The sequence below is a fragment of the Littorina saxatilis genome, linkage group LG9, assembly GCF_037325665.1.
Source record: "Littorina saxatilis isolate snail1 linkage group LG9, US_GU_Lsax_2.0, whole genome shotgun sequence".
Classification (NCBI taxonomy): domain Eukaryota; kingdom Metazoa; phylum Mollusca; class Gastropoda; order Littorinimorpha; family Littorinidae; genus Littorina; species Littorina saxatilis.
The window spans coordinates 64,686,696-64,695,256 of record NC_090253.1 but is presented as its reverse complement, the minus strand read 5'-3'; the positions used below and the strand labels follow the sequence as shown (position 1 = coordinate 64,695,256).

The window sequence follows — 8,561 nt, the reverse complement described above, 5'->3', positions numbered from 1 at the left end:
GGCCGGTATTTTTACTGAAGTCCTGGAAGTCAAAGTGCTCGTGCCATGGAGTTGTGGTGAATATGTTATTGCTTTAAATGACAAGAGCGTCATTTTCAAACCAGAATATGACGTCACGGTCTTACCGCGACCTTTTGCTTATAAAGTTGTAGTGACACTATTGTGACTGATTCGTTTCTTTGGAATGCATGCCACAGTAATGACGTCATTTCAAGTATTTGTGAGTGTGCGGATGGGACCTCACCTCGCCTTACCGATGCAACGTCATCACATAAATGTGTTCCCTTACTAAGGAAAAACCAACAATAAACCAACGTCTCTATTACTATATACATTGGGAAAATCAAGGACAATGACAAAAGTAGGCATTCTTGTTTGTTTCAACAAGTGTTTTGTTAAACGCAAATGTTTTATGCTATTTTTTTTTTGGCTTCTTTTGTACAAATACGCCCAGAATGTCACACATTTTGGTTATCGTAATTATTTTGTACGTGTGATTGAATATGGTGACTTTGAGGTATTTGACGCATTATATTAACAGAAAAATTTGGAAGTGAATATTTCGTTTATTTTATGTTTTATTTCGTTTCATATTATTCAATGTGATATGTTACTTGTATAAATAGCGACTATCTGTCTCAGACTTTAAATATAAGCTTACCTTCCTCTTCATGGGAACGGTCATGTCAGCCATCATAGATGTGTACAGGCTTTTATGTCAAGAGATTCTATCCACGTGGAAACATACCAACACTCAACAGACTGCCTGAGTTCAATGTAGAGTGGGAATAGAGCCAAAATCAAAGAGACTGCCAACGTTCCAAAATTCAGAATCATAAACCAAGAAAGGTTAGTTAGCTGTTGCTTTTCGGGTCCAGCGGACCACAATATTTTATTTATTTATTTATTTATTTATTTACGAGGATTTATATCGCGCACGTATCTCACCACACAAGGCGACTCAAGGCGCCCAAAATCAAAGAGACTGCCAACGGACCACAATAGGCCAAATCAGGACCCCTCCAAGAAAGGTAAGTTGTTGGAACGTTTGTTATTGACAAAAATACGTCACAGTCACACATACATCGACCCTAAGGTCTTTTTTAATTGCACAGACAAACAATTAGTTATGTGGCAGGCGGGCGAAAATTCCATCAAGATAAGTTCTTGTAACTAATTTTGTGTCCGTTGGGCCGATATATACGTGTGACTGTAACGTATTTTTGTCAATAACAAACGTTCCAACAACTTACCCTTCTTGTTTTTTGAGAGTGGGAATAGTTTTTTTGTTCTCTCCCGAATCAATGTTTACGCTGATGTCAGTTACAAAACTAATTCGAAAAAACACACAATTCTCACTCTGCACAGAAAGTAGCCAGGCCTTTGAATGTTGCTATGTGTTCAAGTGAAAGAATGCTCTTAGAGTTAAAGCCAGTCCCCTGTTTCTCACAGGCGAGAATAGGCGGCGAGATTGGCGAGTGGGGCGAGGAAGTACCGTTTCTTGGGCACATCTCGCCGCGAGTGATGCTAGCTGACGCTAGGTAGCTTTGGGCTTGCTCGCTTGGCGAGAAAACATGGCGGCCAAGCAGCTGCCCATCCGATTGGCTGTCCATGGGTTTTTACCGACCAGTGCAGACGACCTTTTCGGAATCGACCAATGGTGTTTAATTCTTGCGTAGCTAGCCATTAGACCGTTTCATAGACAATCTCGTCTCCTAGCTTCGCGAGCGGCTAGCCGAAAGAATATCTCGCCTGAAAGAAACACGCGTCTGGACGCTCTTATGCCAGGGAAAAGCCTGGACAAATCTGTGCTAGGTTATATAAGAAGCAAGGTCCCTTTAAGCAGATTTAGCTCATTTATTTTTGTAGTAAAGTTGCTCATGCAATTACCCTAAAAATGATTGCTATCTTATTTCATCCCTCGCGTACGAAAACCAAAAAAACACAAAATAGGTTATTCAAGTTATTGTAACGTTTAATTTAATGACCAAACATAAATGTTTGGCATGTTCGCAGTCTATCTGTTTAGGATTCCATCACTAACGGTGCTCCCACCTGTTTTGGATTCCATCACTATAACGGTGCTCCCATCTGTTTTGGATTCCATTACTATAACGGTGCTCCCATCTGTTTTGGATTCCATCACTATAACGGTGCTCCTATCTGTTTTGGATTCCATCACTATAACGGTGCTCCTATCTGTTTTGGATTCCATCACTATAACGGTGCTCCTATCTGTTTTGGATTCCATCACTATAACGGTGCTCCCATCTGTTTTGGATTCCATCACTATAACGGTGCTCCCATCTGTTTTGGATTCCATCACTATAACGGTGCTCCTATCTGTTTTGGATTCCATCACTATAACGGTGCTCCTATCTGTTTAGGATTCCATCACTATAACGGTGCTCCTATCTGTTTTGGATTCCATCACTATAACGGTGCTCCTATCTGTTTAGGATTCCATCACTATAACGGTGCTCCTATCTGTTTAGGATTCCATCACTATAACGGTGCTCCTATCTGTTTAGGATTCCATCACTATAACGGTGCTCCTATCTGTTTAGGATTCCATCACTATAACGGTGCTCCCATCTGTTTAGGATTCCATCACTAACGGTGCTCCCACCTGTTTAGATTTCTTCAAGTCGGTGTGCTGTTTCTTCTTATTGTAATGTAAACAAAAAAAGAAGAAAAAAAGAAAAAGGGCTGGCGAAGCAAGATTTTTTCTTTTATTGATGATCAAGGGAGATCTTCGTCATTACTTTCATAGATGGCTGAGGGAATTCCTCATCATAACATTTCGTGTCCAACTTATGTGTAGCATATCATGCAAGATGATTAAGTTAGCTACGTACTTGACAAAAATATTAACTCTATTGCATATACGGGGCAGAAAGAGTGCTTTAACACGAAAATACCCAGCATGCTTCCTCCGAAAGCGGCGTATTGGCTGAAATGGCGGGGTAAAAACGGTCATACACGTACAATTCCACTCATGCAAAAACACGAGTGTACGTGGGAGTTTCAGCCCACGAACGCAAAAGAAGAAGAAGACGAGTGCAGAGCGAGGTTGGCGATGGTGGGGATGGTGGTGGTGGTGGAAGATGATGATGATGATGATGATGATGATGATGATGATGATGATGATGATGATGATGATGATGTAGGTATGATGATTGTCTTCGTCATCGTCTTTGTAGCCGTTTTAGTGTCAAATTCAAACTATTTTCTTTCTGTTTTTCGTCTTAGCGCAAGGGTTGAGTGCTTTCTATGAACGTTGTATTTCTATGTGTTTGTAAATAGGCCTATAATCCTACTCTCAGACTGTGATACTGTCTTCTACGCGATGGGAAACATTGTGCGTAATAAAACTGCTGTTCTTCTTCATGCAGGCTTTGTTGTTTTTCTGTGTTGTTGTTGTTGTCCTTTGTTGTTGTTGAACGTTGTTGTTTTCCTTTTTGTGTGTATGTGTGTGGTTGTGTTAGTAATTTGTCAGTGTTGTTGTTGTTGTTGTTGTTGTTGAATGTAAGAGGGCGTGGCTATGCCCAGACTAAAGGCATGAGTGAGGCATCAACACTTGAAATAACGGCCAGGACCAAGACGTAGACAGGCTAATTAACGGAACGTTTTATTATAGACACTTCGAAACATTACTACAACTTGGTCCTATACCCTGTAAAGCCTAGTCTTATTCACACCGGTGACACTGTGACGGTTCCCCTACGCTTTGTGTTCGGTGCCCTGACCCTTTGTGTTCGGTTCCCACTCGGTTCCCACACGCCAAAATTCGCGGACAAAACATCCATTTATGGTAGTATTACGCAATGTTGCTCTCTGAGAATGGTCTTGTTAGATCTGTGAGTGTTTACACTACATGCCTAGGTGCTGTTGGATTGAAGGTTTTTGATATTTTAGCCGTTATTAGGTAGAATGCCTTCCACTTTACTGCAAAACTGCATAATTCGTAGCATCGGCAAGAAATATCCTACCAAAAAATGCCTGCTTGGAACTGTCGTTGGTCCAGCAAAAAGTTCAACATGTCTGTAGCAGACAGCCCAAGTTTCAAGATTGTAGGGCCATCCAAACAGCCGTAATAATAAAAACAACAAAAGTAGTCAGTGAAATTGGCTGTGTTCGGTCCCCACACACTTTTGTGACGTAGGCGTGACGGTTCCCATAATTCATTGTGTCGGTCCCCACTTTCTGTGTCGGACCCCACTTTCGACCTAATTTCTCTGTGACGGACCCCACAACCAGCCTATTTTGTGTCGGTCCCCACACCTTCTTGGATTTATGACTTGCCGGTTACTTGTATCATTGTATTCATTGAATCTAATTGTCTCGGAGTTATTTTTCAGCAAAAACCGGCAAGGCAGCACCTTTTGTGATACCAAGTAAGTCAGATGACATCAGTATGTGTGTGTGTGTGTGTGTGTGTGTGTGTGTGTGTGTGTGTATGTGTGAGAGAGAGAGAGAGTGAGAGAGAGAGAGAGAGAGAGAGAGAGAGAGAGAGAGAGAGAGAGAGAGAGAGAGAGAGAGAGAGAGAGAGAGAGATTGACACCTTTCCAGATCACTCCGGTTATGCGACACTACCGCGAGCGTCACTACCGCGTGTCACACTACGGCGAGTACGACACTACCGCGTGTAACACTACCGCGTGTCACACTACCGCGAGTACGACACTACCGCGAGTATAACACTGCCGCGTGTCACACTACCGCGCGTACCACAACCGCGAGTACCATAACCGTAGAGAGAACGCATGCAAACTTACTTCTTGTGAGTTTGTGTTCTAACGGCTTTGATTGGAAGCAACCCATTCTATATGTATTCTGATAGTGTGTTCTGATCGTTTTGAGTTCTTGGTTAGCATGACAAACATTGAATTAGTGTTCAGAGAACAGACCAGGCTTTTTGTTTTATATTTCAAGGAAACATTTCAACCTTTGCCTTCAGCCATGGAAGTCATAAAATGACACGCGGTAATGTTATACTCGCGGTAGTGTGACACGCGGTAGTGTTATACTCGCGGTAGTGTCGTACTCGCGGTAGTGTCGTACTCGCGGTAAGTTCTGTTTCCGTACCCGCGACAGCGGCAGCGACAAAAGAAAACGCGCGCAAACGCGTGACGTGTTTCCGTACTTGCGTTTTAAACATGCGGTAAAATCTGTAAACTCCCGCGTTGCCGCGCGACAACGCGAAAAAATCGCTCCAGGACCCTTTCAAAAAAATCGCGTCGCTTGCCGCTTGTCGCGCCGCTAACGCGTCGCGCGTGTGGAAACACTCCTGGTCATTTTCTATGTGCTTGATTTTCGTCGCACCGCTGGAAAAACGCTATCGCGGGTACGGAAACACAACTTTAGTGTGAGACGCGGTAGTGGTACTCGCGGTAGTGACGCTCGCGGTAGTGACCAGCACCCGATCACTCCACATAAACGCTGGTTCTGGTTGCATTGTGCCGCTGACATACAGCTAATAGGATTTTTACACACCCGGTATAGGGGTGTGTATAGGTTTCACTCGATGTGTTTGTGTTCGCAAGTAGATCTCAAGAATGAACGGACCGATCGTCACCAAACTTGGTGAACAGGTTCTATACATTCCTGAGACGGTCCTTACAAAAATTGGGACCAGTCAAACACACGGTTAGGGAGTTATTGGTGGATTAAAATTATACAAGGCCTGGTATAGACGGACACCCCCGTTGGTCAAAGGGAAATAACCATTCTCACTGCCACCAACTGAGAAGGTTATTTCCCTTTGACGGGGGTGTAGTTCCTATCGGAGGAATTTCTTGTTTTAATCCTTTTGTGGTATTGCTGATGATGCTGAACATGTATTTTACTAGTTTACCAATATGTATCTTTGACCCTGATAGCCTACGAAAACGGAGCAATCATGGCCCAACATTGGCCCAATGCTGAATTTATTGGCGCGGTGTTGAGCCTTAGTCGGGCCGTTGTCGTAGGCTGTCAGGGTTTATGTAGCCTTGTTCCATTGTATTCTGACTGTCATAAAGTAATTAATTTTAAGAGAAAGCAGTCATGAACACAAGGAGCTGGGAAAAGTTGCCTCTTACAACAAGCGTGGATAAAGACACATACTTGACACAGGCAAGTACTCTTTTTTTTTTCAATCACCACTAGAAGTCCCTGGGCAGCATTTTGCTCTGAAAACTGAATCTCACATACGACAGGTGGATCTTTTATTTTAAAAATGTGCCAAATTGCATATCTCCAAGGCCTTAAGACTAAGAGTAGATATTGGGAAGGCCAGTTCAAGAAGGTGTGGGTGGATCAACACATAATTTGCTGGTATGCTGGGAACCGTCCCAGAGATAAATAATGTTATATATTATTTGTGGCATAAACTAATAAAGTTAGTCTCTCTCTCTCTCTCTCTCTCTCTCTCTCTCTCTCTCTCTCTCTCTCTCTCTCTCTCACACACACACATACACACACATACTGATGTCATCTGACTTACTTGGTATCACAAAAGGTGCTGCCTTGCCGGTTTTTGCTGAAAAATAACTCCGAGACAATTAGATTCAATGAATACAATGATACAAGTAACCGGCAAGTCATAAATCCAAGAAGGTGTGGGGACCGACACAAAATAGGCTGGTTGTGGGGTCCGTCACAGAGAAATTAGGTCGAAAGTGGGGTCCGACACAGAAAGTGGGGACCGACACAATGAATTATGGGAACCGTCACGCCTACGTCACAAAAGTGTGTGGGGACCGAACACAGCCAATTTCACTGACTACTTTTGTTGTTTTTATTATTACGGCTGTTTGGATGGCCCTACAATCTTGAAACTTGGGCTGTCTGCTACAGACATGTTGAACTTTTTGCTGGACCAACGACAGTTCCAAGCAGGCATTTTTTGGTAGGATATTTCTTGCCGATGCTACGAATTATGCAGTTTTGCAGTAAAGTGGAAGGCATTCTACCTAATAACGGCTAAAATATCAAAAACCTTCAATCCAACAGCACCTAGGCATGTAGTGTAAACACTCACAGATCTAACAAGACCATTCTCAGAGAGCAACATTGCGTAATACTACCATAAATGGATGTTTTGTCCGCGAATTTTGGCGTGTGGGAACCGAGTGGGAACCGAACACAAAGGGTCAGGGCACCGAACACAAAGCGTAGGGGAACCGTCACAGTGTCACCGGTGTGTTATTAGGCGAAGTCGACAAACTTCACGAAGCTTTGGCTCTAAATGTTCGGCAAAAAGGCTTGGCAAAACCGACTTCGGGCTAATTTAAAGGAAAGACTTCAGCTGACAGAACCGCAACTGAGACAACAGACAAATATTAATGAAAAGGTTAACCCTGAGCTATGAATTTAAAATAGTTCAAGTTCAAGATTACCTAAACCCATTTCGGACACCCAGCCATCTTGTTTAGCCTAGGTGACCTAAATGAACCTGAACCCAGATAAAAGTAAAAATACATTTCACATGCCTGTTGCGTCGCTGGGACAAGGTAGTCTGTCAGTGTGGCAAGACTGGACACCTCACACACGTGTTTGAAAGTTGTGACACTCTCAAGGAAGAGATGTCTAGTCTCATCCGCTACAGAAGGGAGAATACTCTCAGTCTGGAAGACTTTCTCCGCCCACACCTCTCACTCGGAGAGAAACCGATGATGGTCTTGGTCACCAATCTGTTCACCTCAACTTTGCCAACGCGAGCTGGTTCTAGTGTGCCTGCAGCAGACCCAGCACAGGACAGATCCACTTCTGGAATCTTAAAGGTGGTCGTCTAAATTTTTGCTTTTTTTCAATAATCTTATGGTTAGATTTCGCTAAAAAGTTATGTCAGATGATGAATGAACCATTGAAAAAAGTTATAGAAAAAAAAATATGTAAAAAAAGATTTTATTTTTGGGTAGCGTGACTCACGCTTCCAATATTTTGTTTTCTGTTTGCTGAGAACATGTGCTTTGCCTAAAAATACTGACCAATCAAATTCATGTCACTATGCTTATAGCCACGCCCAAACAAGTGCAGCAACAGTTTGACACTGGAGCGCTGTCCACGCTTTTTTTTAAACGCACGAAATGCACGGGATTTGAGAGGAGTTTTGCGTTTGGCATTTTCCAAATAAGGATATCCTACTATGAGTACTACGCTGGAATACCACAATGAATTTTCAAACGGCTACACTGGCTTCGTCTTTCCTGATCGAAAGGGGGTGTATTGTTGATATTTGTAGATAATAGACTTTGCATTTTAATGGTCAAATGGCGATTTGGGAATAAAAAATGTAGACAAGGACCTTTAAACTTAAAGCACAGTAAGCGACGATTATAAATAGCATAAGAAACTGGTGTACTATGTTCCCCCTCTGTGTCGTGCGGCAATGCCCCCGCGCCGCGGAGTAAAGCCGCACATTGATCATGTTTTAAATGGAATCAGTTTATTGTCTGTCCTGTGTTGTACATACTATATTCATTTAAGGCAGGGCAACATATGCGTACTATGCACAGATGTATATAATTTTAACCAGGAAAACTCCCTTTGGACTTTTTATCAGGTGGCTCTGAAAT

The 8,561-nt window shown here is 42.7% G+C and overlaps 1 protein-coding gene across 4 annotated transcripts in view; it reads left to right on the top strand.

Annotated features, from left to right (window-relative positions):
* The window catches only part of LOC138976808 (leucine-rich repeat-containing protein 74B-like), a 66,146-nt gene extending 62,758 nt beyond the window's left edge, over positions 1-3,388 (top strand). For 3 of the 4 annotated variants that reach the window (XM_070349701.1, XM_070349702.1, XM_070349703.1), the window contains one exon: positions 1-3,388. This exon is cut by the window's left edge and continues 491 nt beyond it. The gene's annotated coding sequence lies outside the window, so the exon portion shown is untranslated. The other variant, XR_011459157.1, reaches the window with a different exon arrangement.
* The last annotated feature ends 5,173 nt before the right edge of the window (positions 3,389-8,561 follow it).